Source organism: Podarcis liolepis, assembly GCF_965112155.1.
Source record: "Podarcis liolepis genome assembly, chromosome: 9".
NCBI lineage: Eukaryota > Metazoa > Chordata > Lepidosauria > Squamata > Lacertidae > Podarcis > Podarcis liolepis.
In genome coordinates this window covers 42123339-42145662 of record NC_139564.1, presented here as the reverse complement: position 1 = coordinate 42145662, position 22324 = coordinate 42123339, and the positions used below count along the sequence as shown (strand labels likewise).

Here is a 22324-nt window from a genome sequence, read left to right as displayed (position 1 = left end):
GCTATGGAGGTTAGATTATATCTACCCTCTGTTGAGCATTTTTTCTGATTTGTTTGCAGGACAGTTATACAACAATAAGCATCCATCCCCATTTGCTAGCAGAGTGTTTATACGTCTTCCCTTTAATCATTCGCTGGTTCCACACTTCTGAATTCATGTCCCTGTCATTGTCCTAATTGCAAACAGTTCATTTTTATAATGGGGATCGTTGTGCTTTGCTGACAGAGCTCTTTTAATTGCTCAAAACGAAATGTCCAAGTGTGTTCTTGGATCATGCCCAGATAATACTGACAGTCCGGAGGTGCCCTAAATTATCTAGATCAGCTTAAACAGGGTAGCCAGGTATTATGGACCTAAACAATTGCAGAATTCAGATAACCAAGCCAGAGATCAGTATCCAAGGCAGCACCCTATAATTTCAGGGCAAAAAGACAGTTAGGACAGACTGGGACCAGAAACAGCCGAGCAAGTCATAGGACTGGGACAGGAACAGAGGAAAGCCAGAGTTTGAAGCATCCAGTCAAAATATCCAGGAGCGATATCTGTTAAAGGCTGTATTCCAGGCATCCAGGCCAGTCACGGCAGAAATACAGATGACACATGAGACATGACAAGAGAGTAAGGATCAGAAAAGTTTTGTATGTAAGAGATAGGAACAATTTGACAGAAACAATCATCTTTGAAAACACACCCCAGGGACCTATGAAAATTCTGCTAAGTAACTATGATGGAGACTAGCAATGAATTGTACAGGGTGAGTGAAATGCAACATGCATCTATCTCTCTCTCTCTCTCTCTCTCTCTCTCTCTCTCTCTCTCTCTCTGTGTGTGTGTGTGTGTGTGTGTGTGTGTGTGTTTGTGTGTCTGTGTTAATTTCTAACATTCTAAAATGACCCCATGCCTAGAAGGCAGGGTCTGAAAGAGCCCATTTCTGAAACAGTGTGAAATCATGTAACACCAAATTATACAGGCTTTCTTTCGTTCCTTTTTTGTGGAAATACATTCACACTTTAAAACTTACTACAATCCACTTCTTCAGATGCATGGAGTGTTATCCTGAATTGCAGGCAGGGATGAGCAAATCTCAGTTTCTCATTTTTCCAATATTAAATTCCATTCTCCACATTACTTTGCTTTTTTTAAAAAAGTCCTCATGAAAATTCATCAGCATTTGAGTGTGAATTTCTTATAATATACACATTTTTTATGTAATTCATCCCAATATACATTTTCGCATGTTATTTTTAATAATGTACAGTTTTATGCACAGTTTATGCTTGCATGTGCATTTTTTGTACACATTACTTGGCTGGAGAACAGCAGTGCAAAATTCAAGTAAGTGTGACTTTCAAAATATTGCTGTGTTTCAGTTTACATATTGATTCAGAAAGTGTGAATTGGGTAGGTTCACCTTTAAATGTGAAATGAATTTTTCTTCCCCATCCCTAATTGCATACACATATATACATAATGCTGGAGGATTGTAACAGTGAGGTCAAAAGGAAAGGAAATGCAGAAAGGCACAGGTGATAACTCACCCTTGAGGGCTTGTTCTGGGGTGTTTAGACTCAGGTACATGTGTGTATCAGCTGATATACTGAGAGTTCCTAGGGATGCTGTGTGTGCTCCCTTCTGTTTGCTTGCATTCCTGGACTGCCATTTTTGAGCCACTTCCCATGTGCTGTCTCTGTGTACACTTGCAGTCCACACACACCTGAGAAGGGCAGTGGGGGACCTGCATGTTTACAGGTGGGCACAATTCCTATGGTGATGCTAAGTTGGCTTTCAGTGCTTCATTGGCTCATTTCCATTCCACTGGGCAGCTGCCCGATCCCGGGCCTTCGTGGACAGACTCTGGGTCTGGTGTAATTTATGCCAGGTTGCTGCACTTGGGGCTGCTCTGTAAAATAGCTGCCATTAAAAACATTTCACAATATCTAATAGCCTATTTTCTAAACAATCCTCACAAACGGAGTCAGACTCAATTATCATGTTTCATTTATCTGTTGAACTTTCACCTGAAAAACATGTTATATTCCCCTGAAAATTTGAATCCTCTTATCAGCTGGGATTTCCTCTTCTTAGCTACAAACCCTTCTTCCTTACTCACACAAATAACCTTTTAACCCACGCAGAATGCTGCCTTCTAGGTCAGTACCAAAAAGTGCAGAGGCCAGGAGAAGATCAGAAAACACATTTAGATTTATATTTATCAAAATCCTGCAACCTTTGCTGTTCTTTCCAACTTTTCTTCCCTTCTATAAATGTACCTTCTGTTAACTGATGGTATCCTTCTGAGACATTCCGCCCAACGACCCACTGCAACTGTTATCTCAACTCTATATTTCCACTAGTACTCTCAGCTATCAGATCTCATGCAAAACATATAAAGATGCTCTCCCATGTTTCTCCTTTCACTGCCAGTCTAGTCATGACATGGGAGATGCATGATTAAGTTATCCCACAGCTTTTTAAAAAGAAAGATTAATAGGCACCACTGCAGTGGACCCTGAATCCGATTGAACCATGCTTCTGAAGTGGCGCAGAGGTAACTTTTTGTCTTCCTATTTTCCTGATTAAAATTGGTTCTGCTTCCTGCAGGGGAAAATAGCAGCTTTGGGAAGCCATTTTGAATGGGGAAAGGATACACAGCGAGCAAAGGTGAAACTTCACACGCTTCCAAGTGCCACACTCCCAATCTGATTCTGGTCCTTCTTGGCTACTATTAATCCTTTTAAAACAACAACAACAGGCAAGCAGAAAATCCACAGGAGATTCTAATTACCAGTCTCCCACTCCACATCTAGTTGCAGCCTCAGTAACAATTCATCTCGGCTTTGTGGTGCCTCTTCTAAAACCTTGATGTGTTATAAATGGTGAGCATAACTGGAATCTACATGCTGCTTCTGTTTAAACACTGCATTCAAATACAACACACAGATGCTCTCTTACTTTAAAAGGACACCCCAGAGAGCCTTTGTCATTTGAAAAGTCCTGGGATTCACAAGGCTGTAATCAGAAGAGCTGATATTGCTGCTCTTGTTGGACTTCTAAGCACCTCTGCGGCTATCAAGGGCTGCCAGAATCTTCTGAGAAGCTCACAATAGGGGTTGGTACCAACAGCTGGCCCTCCACTATTGCCCCTACCTCACTACTGGTAACCTGAATTTTCCATTTAAATATACTTTCCTCTATTTCTAGTGTTCTACACCAAATAGGGACGGGCAAATCTATCAGTTTTGTTTCTCTCAGTTTCTTTCTCTTTTTTCTAATCTTAACTTCACATTTCCACATCAGTTCCCTTTTTTAAAAAGAAAGAAAAGTCCTCATTAAATTTATCATCAGTTTAGCATTTATTAGGGTCAACTGTAAGTCATAGAATAGTGAGCTGGTGGAGTAGTGTTGTGGTTTAGCATGCACAACCCTTATCACACAACTAAGTTTCCTAGATAATCTTGGACCAGTTATTGCTTGAGCCTGGCTCTTCTAATAAAGTGGTCATGTGCCGGGCCGGGCCCTCTCAAGTTAAAAAAGCAGCAAATGCTGCTGGCCATGTGCTCTGGCACTGAGCTACAACCCTCTGAAACTTCCAGAAGAGGAGGTCAAACTACGAGAAGAGAAACTATTGTTCAGAAAACTGCTTTCGTTATTCTTTCTTCTTTCATGCTAGAGGTTCAGAGAGGGGAGTCAGCCTTGTTTTGTGGGATACTGCCGGACCTTTTTCTCAGCAGATCTCATCAGAACTCAGTTCCAACACCCCTCAGGTGGGCACCATTGCCATTATAAGAGAACAAGGTTCATGGTGAGTTCTGGCACCTCTTTTTCTAGAAAAACAGCACTGGATACTGCAGATCAACCCATGTTGAGTTGTGCTTGTGGAAGTGAAGTCGCTCACACAGATTGCCACACACTGTTCAGCCAGCTTGCTTCACTGCTAGAGGTCTTTACATCTGCTGAGCCAGTGCTTTTCCAGAGCTGAAAGCGGAATTCAAATAGGAGATTCCACGTGGCACTTGGAATAGCATTATATTATCCAACAATACCATCCTGAGAGCAAGATGCTTCTGGAATGTTTACTCACAAGTAAGTCCTGTTCGGCATATCTGTCTATTATATTATCTATTCTATTTATCTGTTATCTAGAGTGTCCATATTCTGCTTTCCAGGAGGACCTCACAGAGAAGTTTACATAGGATTATTACAACAATAAGCATCCATTTTAAAAAATTAAAAAAATAGAATGGGGAAAAACAACATCTGTTTAGAACAAGTTGTTACTGCTTCTTCTTCTTAGGACAAGATGATCCTTCAGATGCTCTTGTGGTGGAAGTTGAGGCGGGAGGGCATAGGTCTTTTCTAATCTTAATTAAACATTTCCTGTTTGAAGGTCTTACCCATTATATTGTTTCCTGTTGACAGCATCTGGGAGATTAGTGACATATAGACTGTTAATTGCCTCTTGAACAGCCTCTCTTAATTGCTGCAGCACCAGTTATTTCTGTATCCTGGAAAGAAGGGACTTTTAAATTACTAGTATCTTTAGAAAACAATGTATAATAAAATAATTATCCGGCTCTAAATAGGGAAAGGGGAAAAATTATAAGGAAGCACAATGACGCTTACAATTTTAAAAAATCATATGAACAAAGTTACCTAGAGTTTTCACCCTAAAGCTGTTCTGCGGGGAGCATACTCCAAAACGGGGGTTGCCACCATGGTGCCTGTGACTGCAAAGGCAGCCCTGATATCTTCTCCTGGCACCCATAATATCTTCGATTGCCACCCCACCCTGCACCACTCACTGTCCTCTTGAAGGTGGTGAGAGTGGTTACTTTTCTTTTCCTTGGAAAATACATAAGACTGAAGGAGGAAGTTGGAAAAATGACACTCCTGTTTCAACTCAGCGCTCAAAGCAGGGGCGAAACTTGTCTTTATTTCAAAGACCCACTTTGGAACACACACACACACACACACACACACACACACACACCATGAGCATTTGCATACACACACACACACACACACACACACACACACAGAGGATTGGAGCCTCAATGGCGCGCCTCTGGAAGCTTCACCCCAGGGCAAAAAAAAACACCAACCCAGTAGCACCCCCTCCCCAGCTATGGCACTGCTCAAAGTGCAGATGACTTCCACAATATTCAACTTTTACCCAGATCCCTTGGAAAAATGAACTGTCTGTGTGCATACTTTCACTCCCCCTTAAACTGCAAATATAGCACACAGGTTCCTCTCTGGAGCTTGTTAGCAGTCAATATATTCATCTAGCTTTCTTTCTTGTTTTACAGTCACAAGGTCATAAAAACAGACACTATCAAAAAGGCTTGTTTGACTGTTGATTACTCTGTCTTACCTTTGCAACATCTCATGTTGTGTACCCCAAATTTAAAAGGGCAATCTGCAGTATTCTCGATACATTCCACTCAAGGTCAGAGTATGAAAGAAACACAGACCTCAAGTAAAGGGGGAGGGGAGAATCCAAGGTACCTGCAGTTTTCTGCTGTCATGCACTTTTGGCATGATGAAAATATATTTTACAAATGCAAGTGGCCAAAGGTCATCCAAATAAAGGAATTGGTTTCCCCACCGCTGAACAGCCCAGTGCCTCTTGACATCAATATTCTATCTTCTCAGGCACAAATGAAGAGCTTCTTCTAATAAAATAAGCTGTGAAGCCAATTCTGAGTTGCTATACTTGCACTAAGTCAAACAAAGCCTCTTCCCCATTTTTGAAATTCAAAACCCATCTTTATCTATTCTTCAAAATAATTTTGCTATCCATTCTTCACCCAAAGCCCAGTTTTCATTTAACAAAATTTAAGCATCATTGATTGCAGGAAAACCTCTAAGCAGTTTGCAGAAACATTAAAATTATTTTTTAAAACCAGTTTTGAAAAATTAAAAGCATTTAAAAATAATTAACATTAACACTAAAAGGGAATGGAACACCACATCTGTATACAGTGGTACCTCAGGTTACAGACGCTTCAGGTTACATACGCTTCAGGTTACAGACTCCGCTAACACAGAAATAGTACCTCGGGTTAAGAACTTTGCTTCAGGATGAGAACAGAAATCGTGCGGTGGCAGCGGGAGGCCCCATTAATTAAAGTGGTACCTCAGGTTAAGAACAGTTTCAGGTTAAGAATGGACCTCCAGAATGAATTAAGTTTGTAGCCCGAGGTACCACTGTATCGGGATAGGTTTGCCTAATGTTTTAAGCAGGTGCCAAAAAAAGTACAGTGAAGACACCAGCCTGATGTCAATAGGCAAGGAATTCCAAAGTTTAGGTGCCACACTAAAAGATCAATTTCTGATAAGTGTAGAATGAGGGTTATGTGGCAAACCCTTATCTTCTTTTGTAGTACCAGAATGCTTGGATATGTTCTGAAGGAAAATATGGGGTTAAAAGCACAGCTCAAGTATTCCTGAAGCACCAGAGACCAATTATATCTCTCAACTCTGCTGTATATGGAGTATAATGGATTTCCTTAGGTGAAGAGGCACATAGTTTGGGAATGTGTGATGCATCATTGAACTGTACGTAATTTAGAACTTTGGGATGGGGATTATAACAGAGGTTGGAGCAATTTGGCAGAGGATTGGTAGTTGAACACTTCTGTGCTTAACGGAGGGGAGCTGAATTAATTGAAATGACCACTTTCTCTGGACAAGGACTGCTTCTCCTCTCGCTCCCTACCCATAATGCTAAGATGAGCCCCTTATATTCTGATGTATTTCAACAGTGCCACCTAGAGGGGTCTGTGATTCCGCTCCCCCTGCAATGAACCCTGAAGAGACCGCTACTGTTGCTTTGTTTCTAAACATCTATCCTCAAGTTAACCGTTTTTAAACGAAGCCTAAGTGTAAAGAACTGCCAAACTCATTTGATACACAACTGCAAAGTCATTAAGGAGGTAGAATTAGCCTCCAATCAAATTTCTAAATGGTCAGCTAGACCACTAGAAAAGGTGAACAGGCAACCACAATGGAGTCTAAGTGCCCATTTTCCTCCCAGGCTATATCTGCATTGGATTTGAAATTGTTTTTACATGTGTTTTCATTGTTGACTTTTAATTGTAATTTGCTTTGGGATGTTTCATGGGAAGTGATTCATAAATGAAGTAGATAAACTGAAAGAAGGATGAATATTGGAACCGTGGGATCTGGAGGTCAGCAGTGGGAGACCTCCTGGGGTGTCAGCCACAGCTGATGCCTAACTCCTGGGCTGCAGGGGCTGTATGCACATTTCATGCATAGCCATACAACAACAACCCACAACTCACAAGTGGAAAGAGGCATGAAGCGGATGGAAGGCTCATTTATTGCCTGTGGCTCCCACGGGGTTGGACTGAGTCCTGGCAGAAGATTTGTCTAAGCATATCAAAGCATTTTGTGTTTTCCACCCTATAGGTTTTTGTGGCATCAGGGCATAAAGAAAGATTTTGGAGTTGAATTGCAGAAAATTCAAATGGAAAAAAAACCTTTGCAGGTCCCTATCTAGTCAGTCAAGATGCACAGCAAGAAAAGTTTGCATTCACCACAGGGGTAGCTGCTACTGCATGCTTAAACACACACGACAGTCCTGCCTTTAGTTCTGTCTGCTTTTCCATTTAAATGGTGGAAATTGTACCTTGCAAATCTGCTGCTGCTCCGAAATCTTGACCTGAGCAGAACAGCAGGCCCATCTAGGCTCCCTGAAGAACCATACCCAAAGGGCAGGCACTGCATACTTTTCTTACAACTACTTCTCAGAGTCTCTTGGGCAGTTTTCCAACAAGTTTTTAAGATTTCTTATAGTCCTCCCAAGGCACCATTTCCCCCCTGTAATCCATCAAGCAGAAAGCCAGTAATCTAATTGAGATTTCCAATGGTTGTAAATATTTCACTGTAATAACACAGGTCACAATTCATTAGCCTCACATCATTAGCTCCAGCACTTAATATCAGCAGACCTCATTTTTCATTTTAAATTCAACACCTTTGAAACACCTGAAGTGTAGCAGTGACCTCTAAAGTACATAGATGGAGAGAGTGATTCAAGTGGTCGCATTGTTTTCAAAGCCTTCTGCTGCGGAAGGATAAGTTGTGCTGCTATTCTCCTGCTGATTATTATACAGATAAGGAACTTTTCATTCTCTTTTCTAGTTAAATATTTGCACATATCTTTCAAGAGCATAAACTTGAACTGAATCAGCTATTAATCAGTTTCTAATCCACATGTTTATAGTTCCATGTAATCCTCACAGGTACTATCATAGCAGAATTATTTGTTGAACATGCAACAGTGGGCAATTGCTCCACTGAAGTACATTTTTCATCTTCCCAATTTTCATTGTGTTGCTCGTTAAAACAAGACACTCAAGACATGGGCTCATAGAAAGATTCTCAGCTCTGTAAAAGCACATTTCCAACCTCACTACTCCTCGTTGCATAAAGGGAAGATTGATTCCAGAGCCCAAAGCAGAATTACATTTTGAAACATGACAATTATATTAATGACTCAGAGCCTGCACTTGGTTATAACTGACTCTCATTGTTGAAAATGTTAAGCATCCTAAGTGCTAGGCTTGCTGCAATGTGAATGAAGATGATCGGAAGCACCTCTCCACAACTTTTCAGAGTAGACATGCCATTAGCTACTCATCTGGTTGCTTGTAGTGAGTGAAGATTGCATCCAGGTGAGTTCAGAGCCTGTCATCTGCTCAACTACCAGAGTGCTGTACTATTTTACACTGTACTGCACTATAATATCACACATGGCCCTTACTCCTTAGAACTGTAGTGTTGGAAGGAATACAAGAATCTATGATTCTAGAGCCAGGCTACACCAATGATACATCACACACTAGAACTAATATGGGAACATAACACTGAGGGGATTGTATGAATGAATGGTCCCCCATAGAAAAACACACACTGCCCATTCAAAACTAGATGTACCAGAAATAAGCTAAGAACCTTATCATTGTAGCTTTTCCACAACCTGAAACTGGCAAGAAGCATTATTAGTCAATGATTTCACCTGAGCATCCAAAAGCAACACCAAGAGCTAAGAGAGAAACTGCATTGAATAATGATCATTTCTAACCAACAAAAGAGTGCCTTAAAACAATATATGCATTTGTATTGTATTATTTTTTGTAACCCACCTTGGAGCCAATTCTGGATTGAAAGGCGAGATAGAGCTCAAATGAACAAACAGCTGCAAGATATTTTGTTTTATTTGGAAATATAGAAAAATAGATTTTGTACATCTCCATTTCCACAAATGCAGTGTCTTGATTCATACAGTATTGCCTTGCTCTGCCCTTTCAAGACGGATGTGTGAACTGTCTGATATCATAAAGCAGAAAAAGCTCTTCTCTGAGAATGAGCACTCAAATCTGACAGGTACTCTCTGCAAGCGTACTGCGATTTTACGGTATGAAACCACAGAGAACTTTGAGTCAGCTAATGCTGCCAAATTGTTTTGGGCTTCCAAATTGTGAAGCTTGTTCTCAATTTCGGACTTGGCAGTGGTTAAATTAACCCTGTAAAATGAACCTCAGAAAACTCACTTTACTCCATTAGATTGGTTGCTGTCTCCCCCAGGAAAATCTCCCATCATCCACAGACTGTAACCCAAGCAGTAAGTGAAGACGTCATAGACACTGGGAGTTCTCCCATTTCTGATCTTAAAAGCACAGCAAGCATACCTGGAAGACACCGAGTATTAACTTCAGAAATGACAAGGAGTCCCATAGCTCAGCCCCATATGCGATTGGTGGGTGAGCTGTTGGAAATTTCAAGCCAGACAGAACCAGTTTGCAACAATGTTGGCTCTTAACACACCACACACTGAAAGCACATTTAAAGCACAAGACTCCCGCCTCCCTTCCAAAGAATCCTGAGAACTTTGGTTTACCCTTCACAGAGGTATAATTCCTAGGAGGAGGAGGAGGTGGTGGTTGTTTTGTAGGGAGCCATGTGCTTTTAATGCAAGGTGTGTATACAGCCATTGTCTCCAAAGCTCAGCATACTTCTAAATCTGTAGATTTTGCTGTTTGCAAACAAGAATGCCAGCTGTATAAGGCCCCGAATAAAACAACCAGGTGCTTAGGAGATATTTCACACGCTTTATCTGCTGCTCACCAATATGCCAGGAATTCAATGACATCTTCTCAGATCTCAGCAGGACGACCTTAACTGACTCCTTTTGTCCCTTTCCTTTTTTAACAAAAACATCATAAACCTCAATCACACTTCTTTTTAAGGGAAAGTTAAGGCTGCCATATGTCTGGATTTTCCCGGATATTACCAGGATTTCAAAGGTAGAACTGACGGCTGGGGTGAATTTCCAGAATATGGCCCTTGTCCTGGATCTTAGGCAAATCAATCAAAAAATCATGGGTTTTTTGGTGTTTTTGAAGCTCAACAATTTCGGGGATTTCCTTTAAAAACCCAAACAACTTTTGGGGTGTCCTGGTTTTTACTTTTTGAAATATGGCAACCCTAGGGAAAGTACAATATCTTCACTACATAAACGTACAGAGATCCCTTAATTTTTAAAAAATGTTTTTTTAAAAGCAGAGAGATCCAAAACTGCAAATGGGACAAATCTGCCCTAAAGTTCAGGCAACACATGATTCATGTCAGAGGCAAGGAACTGGAACATATCCATGTTGAGTCGCAGGTTTATGACAGGAGAGCAGATGAAAGCAGTGTAACTTCTACCCACGAATTAGACGTAAAAGCTTTACCCAAATGTTAACACAGTCTGAAATCACTGCTCATGAGATATTAAAACAGGATGAGCAGCTAACCTGTGAACCTCAAAATGTTGTACTCCAACTCTACTTCATCAGCTGCAACCAGCATAATCAATGATCTCTTGGCACGAATAGGAAATGGCCAATTTTTCTTTCCCTACCATAATCTATCTTTATTTAGTAAGGCAGCCAGCGGCCTTACCATCTAGTACAATCTTCCTACTGGATTTTTATTTTATTTATTTAGTTTTATTTATTAAATTTGTATACTGCCCTTCATCAGTCGATCTGAGGGCGGTTCACAACATAAAAATACAAGATTAAAAACAACAAAAAGAAAAAACCCCAATAACTTCTCCACCCCTTCCCACAAATACATTTAAAAGGGAACATTTTCCCCTGGCACCTAAAGGTGTATATAATGAAGGCGCCGACCAAACCTCCCTGGTTCGTAAAAATGATCAGGTGCCCTGCTACACACTGTATGGTGCTTCTGTAATATTTGCTTTATTTGCAGATATGCAAGCAGAGGAGAAGCAAATGCACACCGCCAGTAAATTCACCAATGCTGTATCAGATCCCCAGAGAGAAACTAGCATGGCTCCCCATCTGCCCCCACAGCTGCAGCTCAGCTTCAATTAGAAACTCTCAACTCTATGGCTTTTCAAAACTGCAAAGTGTACTTTTGCCTTCTCTGTGCCCTACTGTTCTGCCGGAAGGGTGTCACTTTATCCAAAGTATAACGGGCATCTAATTTTTAGAGAGAGGGGGGAAAGAGTTTTAGCTTTCAGGAGACCATCTGCCATCTTTATTTATTTATCGGTCGATTCTTAGCCCACCCTTCAGCAGCTTGTGGGTGAAGCTACTCAAGAGTGAATTAAAATAACAATATTACAATAAAACCAGAACAAAGCCTTGTGAGTCTCTTGTGTGGCCCCTGATATTCAAGCCAATTTTGTCACTGCCATCCTTTCCCTCTACCTAGTTTTGCAAAATCCTACATTTCCTGCTTTCTGGCATTCATCATGGTCAGCTCTCCGAGAGCTGCTTCTGGAAGACCTACTGGCAGCCATGTTCTGTGGGATGACAACAAAAAAAATGCTTGGCTATACAAAGAATGCTATCCTCTTCTGTCCTCTTTAATTATCCCCATTAAACAGACAGAGAAATTGAGGTGGCAGCATACTGCTATGCTCAAGGTGACAGGCATTTCTAGGAGCTCAGGGTGGTAATTTTGCTTCACAATGGTTTTGTGAGATGAACTAGACAGAGTGGCTTACCAGAGAAGCCTCCCACAAGCATATCCATCTATTCACTGAACACAATCAGCACTCCACTAATGTCTGGTCACTTGACAAGGATTTTTCACTTGTAACAAAAATGACTGGGGATTAATAAAACAGCTATGGATTCAGAAGGCAAGTCTCTTAACCAAGGAAAGCTGTAGAGGTTGCTATGCCATCCTTCACCATTTTCATTTAGATAAAATTTCAGTAGATAAAACTTTAACTACCAGCAAGCTTCACTGATTTTCTGTTATCCTTTCTCCTCCAAATCGGAAGCAGATATTGAATTACATAACCATTAAAAAAAAATACCTTGACTTTGTTGTGTCCTAGCAGCATCCTTATCAATGAAAGAAAGCAGCACTTTCAACATTATTTCATAGATAAAGGCCAAAGTATGTTCTTTCTGCTTGCCCTGATAGAATTTACAGCATGCTACTATCCACAGGATTTCCTACAGAGGTTTCTAAAGCACATCTTCCCTATCTGAAATGATGCATAAACCATACATTTATACATCACCAAAAAAAAAACAAGGTGCTGGCACTCATACTTTGATAAATTGTAAAACACCTCTTCCATCCCTCTCCTCTTCCTGTACCCACTTCCCTCTGTTGAATTTGTGAGGAGCTTTTACTTTTTTAAAAAATGATAAAAATAACAAATACATAATAAAAATCAAAATGTTTAACAGCTTATAAGATGACGTTTTATTATTTTGAGTTGTAAAGAATTTAAAATTACAACTAATGCAAAGGGGACCAGTCACAAAATTACCAGTGTCTGTTATAGAGGGCATGGCCTAGCACAAATTTAGAGTGAATTGGAGCACTGCTGCTTGTCCCCACCCACCTCATGGTTAGCATGGGGTGAGCACTATGTCCTGCTGGCCCTGTTTCTGGGAATCACACACTATTGATTTTCTACACACCAAGCTTAAGGGGGCATATAAATAAACAGTAACAGAACACATGCAATGCTGTTGCTGTCTACTAACAAGAGAAGGTAGAACACACCTTAGTACCAGGGAAAATTTACACAGAAGCCAACCACATTCTCTCTTGCATGCGCACAGCACACAAATGCACACATTGTACACATACAGATCGTAGACACACATGCATCTCCTTGTCTCTCTCACTCACACACTTCGCCTATACACAACCACACACATGTAGCTCCCTCCCTCTCTCTGCCCAAGTGCATCTCTCCCCTCCTTAGGGACCTCATAAATTGGAGGAGGAGGAGGAGAAGGAGAAGGAGAAGTACTACAACTACAACAACAACAACAACAAGGCAAAGGAGGCACCCACTGCCAGGAACATGCATGGATAACTCCATTGTTCGTCCCTTCCCTCCACATTATTTTAAAAAAGTAACCCCCTGTGGAATGAAAGAGGCAAGTACTTCTGGCTGGGAGGCAGCCTGGTCAAAGATGCTGGTACTCATTCCAGAGCATTCCCCCGGAGAAAAGGGGTCTCTGTGTGTGTGAATTCTCTTCTGTGCTGCCATTAGAAAGAGACCAACTTTCTCTGCAGCAGGCGTGCAAATATGGATCTCTGGTGCTACATTGTTAATAACCAAGTGCAATGCAAAGATAAAATGTGAATCTCATCTACTGAAATCCTGTCTCCAACCATCTCTAGGACTCAGCTACATTAGTAAAAAGAAGTGACACTAGATGGTGCTGTGGAGCTGAAATTGGAACTCTGTGAAATTTTCCATTGTGAGCTTTAAAACGGGTTCCCCACACTACCCCCGAGCATTTTCAGAGCATTTTTTTTTATAGCTGTGTAGATGCAGCCCTGGTCTCCATTTTTACACCCAAGGTCAGTTGTGCAGACCCCAGATCTTGTTTTTGTCCTCGCCACCACTAGTTAGGCTGTCTAAGAAGAAAAATGTTTATCTGGGTAAGCTGCCACAGTTCTACACAGTCTGGTAACCTCTCAGCTTGACTACTGTCATGTGTTCTACATAGGACTACACTTGAAAATGGTTCAGAAGCTGTGGCTAGTGCAGAATGCTGCTGCCAGAGTACTCAGTGGCATTTCAGTGTGCACTCATATAAACACCTATTCTGTGGCATCTGCATTGGCTGTCTATGTTACCAGGCCCAATTTAAAGCATTGAAGTTTATGTCATAAAACTCTGAGAGACCTGGATCCTGGGTATTTGTCTGAGTGTCTCTACCCTTCCCAGGGTTTAAGACTGGCTGAAGGGGGAATTTCTTGTGGTCCCATCAACAAAAGTTGCGTGTTTTGTGGCATCTCAGCTGTCACAGTGGGATTTTCTTCTCCTAGAACCACAGGTGACTGATTCAGAACAAGCTTCAGGAGAGTCCCAGAGGCCAGACAGAGAGGCCTAGAGGCGACATCCCTATAGTCAACCCTATAGAATTCAACCCTATAGTACATTGTGCATACACTAACATTGTGCATACACTAACACACTGTTAGTGTCTTCACTATCAAAGGCCCCTCAGTAGTCAAAATATAGGCTGGAATCTCTCACAACTGCAGGAGGCTCACACTTTCCATCCTAGTGTTGACGGAGCCCTCAAAAAAAGGAAAGAGGATCTAATTTACAAGCTCAATACATGTGGAAATGCTCTGGACTTCTAGGGCCATTTATTCGCTGGAGCGCAATGAGATCAATTCACATCTGAAAAAAGAGGAAAGGGAGAGAGAAACAGCCTCTGAGTTAATAGGCTGTAAAGGACAAAAGTTGAAAATTAAATGTTATGGCTTAAGCAGTTCAACATCCAGCTCCTCCATTAGGGAAATAAAGCAAAACTCCTCACAGAGGAAAGGAAGACAATCTCTCCTCTAATAGTGCAGAGTTTTCTCTGCAACATGAATTTGAGCTATAGTGCTTGATGTTGTGTGGCGATAAAGGGGAAGCAGCAAGAAGGAAGGAGGGCGTAAATGTGGTGCTAAAGAGAGAGGAGGAAATCTTGGTGTCCACACACTGGCTCATTAGAACTGGCTGTGTTTTAACTGCTTTTCAAAAAACACCACAAAGCTTGGAAGAGCCTCCTTATTTAATTCCAGGAGCAATTAAGGAAAGGGAAACACAGGCCGGGCGACTGCAGGCTGCTCATTACATCTGCTGTGCCAAAGGGGGCATATTTGAAATGTGAAGATCAGATAATTTATAAATGTAATTTTGGATATCAAGGACAAGAAGGGAGCTGAAACAAGATTAATGGAGGGAGCATCTTCTGCACAGCACTATTTTCGATATTTTAACAGGCCAGTGTTGAAAGGTGGCGCCTCGTGGATCAACTTCTCGTAAAAGTGGTTTTTATTTAGGCATAAGGCAAGGCTTTTAAAATATATTCCACAAAACACTTTGATTTAGTAGTCACACACATTAACATCCTCCAGCAAGACTTTGCTGCTCAGGAACCCGTGGCAGTTTTATTTGTTGGTGTTATTTATATATGGCAAAGCCGGTGTAGCAGAAGCCTCCGATTCATTTGGAAACTTGAACTCTCTCAGCAGTATAACGTACAAGGCAGCAAGGAAAAGGGATATCTGAGAGCAAGATGCTTCCACTCTCAGTCCTTATCTCAACAGCCCATTATGTGGTAAAGGGCTCAACCTTGGCTCTCATTTCACACTGCGAATGCTACATAAGTAGAGGTGTCGCATACATAGTAAGCAGAAGAGGCAAGTCTCAGATCCTGCACATAACAGATGTGCTGAAATGTATGACCTGTGCTTCCTATAGAGAGGGGCAAGCTCTCTCTGCAAGGGTACCTGAGAAGGAATTCTAAAGTCCACCTAGACATTACTTCTCCAGGGCCAACCTGCTGGTAAGGACACGCGGAGCACAGATTCACAGAAAATAACTGCATGCAGCCAATTTCAAAGGAAAGAAGTACAGTACCAAGCAGTTTAGGACTCAGTGGTGATGGTGATGACAGAGACAGTAAATGCTGTCATGGGCTAATAATTGGGAGTGGGGTGGAGTTATTTACAAGACTGAGGGGAGTGAGGAAACAGACCCTAGTCCAGGGCATCTGATCCTATTTGCAGGCAGGGCCAATCAATCAGTGGAAACTGTCAGCAAGTCCTGCTTTACAAGAAACAATCAGGAGAGCACTTGAAGACTCCCAACAGTTCTTTTGTAGCTATGTGTTTATTTGCCGCCGCCCCCACCTGATGTCACATATAACATCAGGTGTGGGGCAGGTGATTGTCGTGTGGGGAAAACAGCCTCATGGACCAAATAAGGATCCTTGCCGGGCCTAATATCTCCCATGGGCTGGAAGTTTCCTGAGCCTGCCCTAGACTCATGAGATCTAAAACCCATTGTTATCAACATGTCCAGGAAATCTCGCCTAGTTAGCACTTCATCAGAACTTCTGCAAACCAGTGGCTTCAAAGCCAAGGCGCTCCGTCACCTGATTACTGATCAGAAGAGCAACACTACATTAAAAATGTATTTTCTCCATCACTGCTAGGCTTGTTTCTCTGAATATCTCTCCCCCCCCCCCCCCCGTCGGTACTGCTCTTTTCTTTGGAGTGCTAGAATTTGTTTAGGTGTCACATCTCCCTGAAGTCATGTTTCAATGATAGCATTTCCACATACAGCAAGAATCTTTTTTATTGGCTCTCCTTTTGTGTGCTAATAGTATAGAATTCTTCATATTTGCTTCCCTCGGTTCTTTCCACCATCCCCTCCCCCCCCCAGCTATATCTTGCCTCCATGTATGGCATCTGGAACAATTTCAAATATAATTTCACTCAATTTCCAGAAAAGTAGGACACTAAGCAGATGTGTCAAGCATCTGGTATCCTTGTTGGGGTCTGGATGACATTGCCAAATAATTTATTGTCTAAGCTTTTACTTGTAAAAATAAGGATAAAGCTGCTCTGTGGGGGAAAACTATATAGGCATCAAGGCCATGACTCAGCTGCAGGGAGGATACTCTAGGGCATTGTTTGAGTTCCTCCATCTGCAAGGACCATTGAGTGTAGAGGACATAAGTCTGCAAAATACACAACTTCCCATCCACAGAACTGAATGGGGCAGTTTGCATGCATAGTGGAATACAACGCAGGACTCCTGAACGGCGGCGAATCTCTTCCCGAGCCTCCAAGTGAACAGCTTGAAACTGCAGTTCATTTCACCTCTATAATAATTGCCTCTAAATGAGAAGACATCGTTTTAAATGGGACCATTTACTATTTCACTAGCACTATTTTTTAGCAGACAGAGTGGCTCAAAGACAGAATTGAAATCTGTGATACAGAAAAGGATAGGCAAATGAGAAAAAGATTCAAAGGCAGCATCAAGAAGCAGAGAAAGGAGGGTGAGCGAGAAAAGAAGGAAAATGATAGTTACTCTGTCTTAAGGAGGGGAATTGTTTGGATGTGAAATGTCAGTAATAATTTGAATTATAATTCTATGCTATTTTATATCACTTTTTTTTTTTTTGCTTCCTAGGGTCTCTGTTACAATATTTTCATCTGCATTATCTTCAGATTCAAAGCTTCTTTCACAGTTGAGCAATGTCATTCCTAAGTATCTTAAAATTTGCATTTTACAAGCACATAGTGTACTTGGACTGCCAAAATGCTTCTGAAAAGGTAATTCACCAAAGGAGACTGGGTAAGCTAGCAGCCATGGAATAAGATGAGAGGTTCTCTTGTGGGTCGGGAATTGGTTAAGTAGCAGGGAGCTGATCCACAGAATCGACATTCCGCTTCAGATGTACACCCAAGATTCTACAACAGGACATATATAATTTTAATACATTTTCTTCTTAGCACTGTACTTTTGTTCCATTTCTGCTTTCTGAACCATACTGAACAACAGAATAGTTCCCTTTTCATCTCTCTCAATCGAGTTTGAATAATTTCATAGAATCATAGAATCATAGAGTTGGAAGAGACCACAAGGGCCATCGAGTCCAACCCCCTGCCAAGCATTTTCCTAGTGGCAGTCCTGGTTCACAAAGCAGCTTCTCCTTTTCCTCCTTTCCTGGAATTCCAAAGTTCCTTCTCTTCTTTATTAAGAAATCTCTTAGATGGCAGCACTCCCAGGCAGTAAGCTTATATCCTTGATTCGTGCCCCACTGTCACACACTGATTGGCCATGTCAACAATGCTGGCACACATATGGACAAGTTTCTCTCTCTCTCTCTCTCTCTCTCTCTCTCTCTCTCTCTCTCTCTCTCTTACACACCCACCCACACCCACCCACCCACCCCTTTAGGCTACACAGAAAATGACAATGGGGGGGACCCACATTTCTTCATCCAAATTAATATGACTATTCAATGTATCATTCCAAAATTGTAGATGTGTTCAACTGATTGCTTTCTTTATAACTGGTTTTATTTTATTCTGGTTAAAAAATGCAGGTTGAAACACTTATGCCATAGTAGGGCACCTCTGCAATGGCAGAATTCTGATTATCCCTACCACCAGAGGGTCTCTGCTGCCCCATCTTTACATCTAGCAGCATGCATTAAATATATGAGGGAGCCATATTATTCCATGACAAGTCATTGCTTTTCATTTTTGACTTGACAACATGAGAACCATTCATTATTTTATAAACCTTATAGGAGTCACATTCCCTTCCAGGAATCAAAGACACTAAACAATTTTTTCTCAAATGCTTTTTGAATAATAATTAATAATAATAATAATAATAATAATAATAATAATAATAATAATAATAATAATTTATACCCCACCCATCTGGCTGGGCTTCCCCAGGCACTCTGGGTGGCTTCCAACAAAATATTAAAATACAGTAATCCATCAACATTAAAAGTTTCCCTAAACAGGGCTGCCTTCAGATGTCTTCTAAAAGTCTGATAGCTGTTTTTCTCTTTGACATCTGATGGGAGGGTGTTCCACAGGGCCAGTGCCACCACTGTAAAAGATTTTAAAGACTGTAAAAGATTTTAAAGATATCACAACTCCATAAATTCTCCATTCTTTTAATTCTTTACCCCCTTTATTTTGTCCAGGGTATGGGTCTGAACACATACCTCCCATATTCAAAGGTGCATTCGTTTTCTCCCCAAGATATATCCTCCACAACTTTTCAGTCCCTGTATTATAAAACAGGAGGCTATTTATAAGAACAGAGTGTGCAGACATGGCAGCTTCAGGCACACATGCACCTTCCCAGACACCCACAGTATCCTTTCCTAGCCCTTCTCCCTGCTGAAATTTGACTTGAATTCTATAAGCAGCCAAGAGAAAAGATTGCGGTCTCTGTGTTATGTTGTGCTCACAACAGTTTCTCTGGTTTGCAAATGTGCCCCAGGGCCCAAAAATTATGGTGATCCCTAGAAGAACAAGACCTTTCCTGCTTCTGGAAATCGTATAACTGGATGGGCTATTCTGCAATAGTCAATCCAGTGTGAATCATCCTGCAGCCTACTTAAAAGTCTGGATACACAGTGACTTCAATGCTATGCGCCAGCTTCATTCACCCAATTTAAATTTTACAGACTAGGGTTTGGGGAAGAGGGATGGGGGCTATACTATGTGTATGGGGAAAGTAGTTTTTGCACAAATGACAGAGGATATTTGCAATAGTTTTTGGCACTTAAAACAATTTATCCCTAACCTGTTATCAAATTCACCTCAAGTCTTGGAGTTGAAACAGTCGCTATTGTTGCAGACATTTTTGCTGGTGGTGTGTGACAAACGTAGTCTAGAAGATGGCATTTCAAGAATTACTTTCTAAACTAAAGAGAACAGTGCAGGAAGAGACAAATTCATCTCTTTTGGGAAAATTAATTTGAAACCTTCTGTAGCCCACATTCATCTTAATAGACAGTCATACAGCAGACTCTCAAACAGCCTACTCTGAAATGTTAAGCTATCAAATACAAGGGTGGGTTGGTTGGTGTGTTGGTGTGTGTGTGTGTGTGTGTGTGTGTGTGTGTGTGTGTGTGTGTGTGTGTTTAAATGAGCCTATACCAAGGAGAGGGGATTGAATGCATCTGGAAGAATCCAGTTCCTCAACTCTCCACAGACCGCTGTCCTATGAAGTCAGGTGTTTGGAAATTCACACGTTTGCAAAAGAAGAATAGAGTGCACATTAAAGTATGCTCCCAATTTTTCCTTTGCACCCCCCTGCTTGAATTTGGCTCCTTTTTTCTGTTGCCATGCAAGGCAGCAGAAAAAGGCACCACATTCTGAAAGTGATGAATTTTGCTTGTAAAAGTAGAATAGGCGACACACTTAAGATGGTGTTTCTGAGTCTTCCTTTGCATTGCAGCTTGAATTCCCACCCCTACCCCACCCCAGTCTAACGCTATATGACAGCAGGAACAGAAAAGTTTCACCCGAAACAGCCTGCAAGGCCAACTGCTGAGACTTAGCAGGCCTAATTGGGCCCACAGACAGGGGTGGTGCATCCCATTTCACCACCTGAGGCAAAACAGGAAGTGACGCCCTGCTGCCGCCACCAGCCTTTCGCCCCTGTTGCCGAAGTTGCATGGTACTGAGCAGCAGGTTCCAGCAAGACCTCACCAGAAATCAGTGCCGATGCTAGCCCTACTTCTCCACAGATGGTGTGGCAGGCTGGTCATTCATGGGAGTACAGGGCTTCCACTACCCAAGGCAGCTGCTTCATCCCGCCTCATTGGTGGACCAGCCCTGCCCAAAGGACAGAGTTCCCACCACTAATCTATATCATCGGTTTTCACCCAGCATGAACCATAAGTGAGGCACACCCTCGTCTAGTGTGTGATCTAGAGAACAGAAAACAAGAAAGGCAGGTATATATGGTGAAAATCTACAAGTAGGTCCTTGTTGACCACTGGAGTGGCTCCTGAGTCTAGAAGGTTAAAGATACTTGATCTGGACCGAAGGCAAAATCTCCTTAAGCAACATCAGGGTTAGGATGTGACTTCTTCCTTTCTCCCCCTAAACAGCTTTTGACAAAATGCATAGCGCCCCTTTCCAACTGGCCTATTTAAATGCAGATGTCTTTTGGAATCTCTTTTGCACTCCCACTCCTTCCCTTATAGGCACACCTCTCTTGTTAGCCTTCCAGACATACCCATTAACTTCCCTTTTGTATTGTTGATGACTTGGCATGCCACCTCTTAAAGCACTTCATTAGCATGTAAATGGAAACCTTGCCCTAACAGGAGGCACTAGCATGCAAAATACCATATGATTTAATGGAAGGTAAAACGTTGGTGTTTTTTGTTTGGTTTTTTAAAAAAAAACAACGACCCTATATTCTTGTAAATGAAAAAAAGGGTGGTGGTTTTTCACATATTCTATGGGGCCTAGCCCAATGAGAAGTTCCTCAGCATAAATCCAGCTGGGGGAAAAAGAGAACTACACAAGACTCTAATTTGTGTCCAGTGTGTAGGTGATTCTCTAAAGCAGGCTTCCTCAAACCCAGCCCTCCAGATGTTTTTGCCCTACAACTTTCATGATCCCTAGCTAGCAAGACCAGTGGTCAGGGATGATGGGAACTGTAGTCTCAAAACATCTGGAGGGCCAAGTTTGAGGAAGCCTGCTCTAAAGAAACTCACCAAGTTTATACTGCAGATCAATTTTCATTAGCTTACGACGTTTATTGGACAAGAAGTGGTTGAGCCTTTAGTGTAATTGGCCCAGTACAGGACAATATTCTGCCAACAGAGATTCAGCAGATGCCTTCTGTTTCAACTTTTAAACACCTGCTGAAAACTTCTATTCTGCCAGCCTTATGGAGGCAATTAAGAAGACACCTTTACATAGTAGTTAGCTGACTTCTGCTTTTAACTTTTTTATATGGTTTTATGGATGATTGTTGTAAACCACTCTGGTTTTTTTTTAATAAATAGTGGTGTATACATATTTATATAACCAAAGGAGTAAAGACATATCTGGTCTGAGCTATTTTCTATGCACTGAAGTACATTGGAAGTCTGTATAAACTCCCTCCTGTTGTTGTTGTTTAGTCGTCTCCGACTCTTTGTGACCCCATGGACCAGAGCACGCCAAGCACTCCGGTCTTCCACTGCCTCCCACAGTTTGGTCAAACTCATGCTGGTAGCGTCGAGAACACTATCCAACCATCTTGTCCTCTGTCATCCCCTTCTCCTTGTGCCCTCAATCTTTCCCAACATCAGGGTCTTTTCCAGGGAGTCTTCTCTTCTCATGAGGTGGCTCCCTCTTACCACATTGAAACTGTACCAGCTTGACGACAGGCAGGATTATTATACATAGCGCCCACTGCAGGTCTCTAACAGCACAATCCAACATGTCACCTCAGAAGTAAGTAGCT

At 41.7% G+C, this 22324-nt stretch overlaps 1 long non-coding RNA gene across 1 annotated transcript in view; it reads right to left on the bottom strand.

The window, feature by feature from the left end:
* Positions 1–22324, bottom strand: part of LOC310714763 — a 203992-nt gene that overhangs the window by 152239 nt on the left and 29429 nt on the right. Inside the window, exons 2-3 of the long non-coding RNA XR_014530051.1 lie at positions 4654–4842; positions 4395–4505 (exon numbers count right to left, since the gene is read on the bottom strand). This is a non-coding gene — a long non-coding RNA (uncharacterized lncRNA). The remainder of the gene's footprint in view (positions 1–4394; positions 4506–4653; positions 4843–22324) is intronic.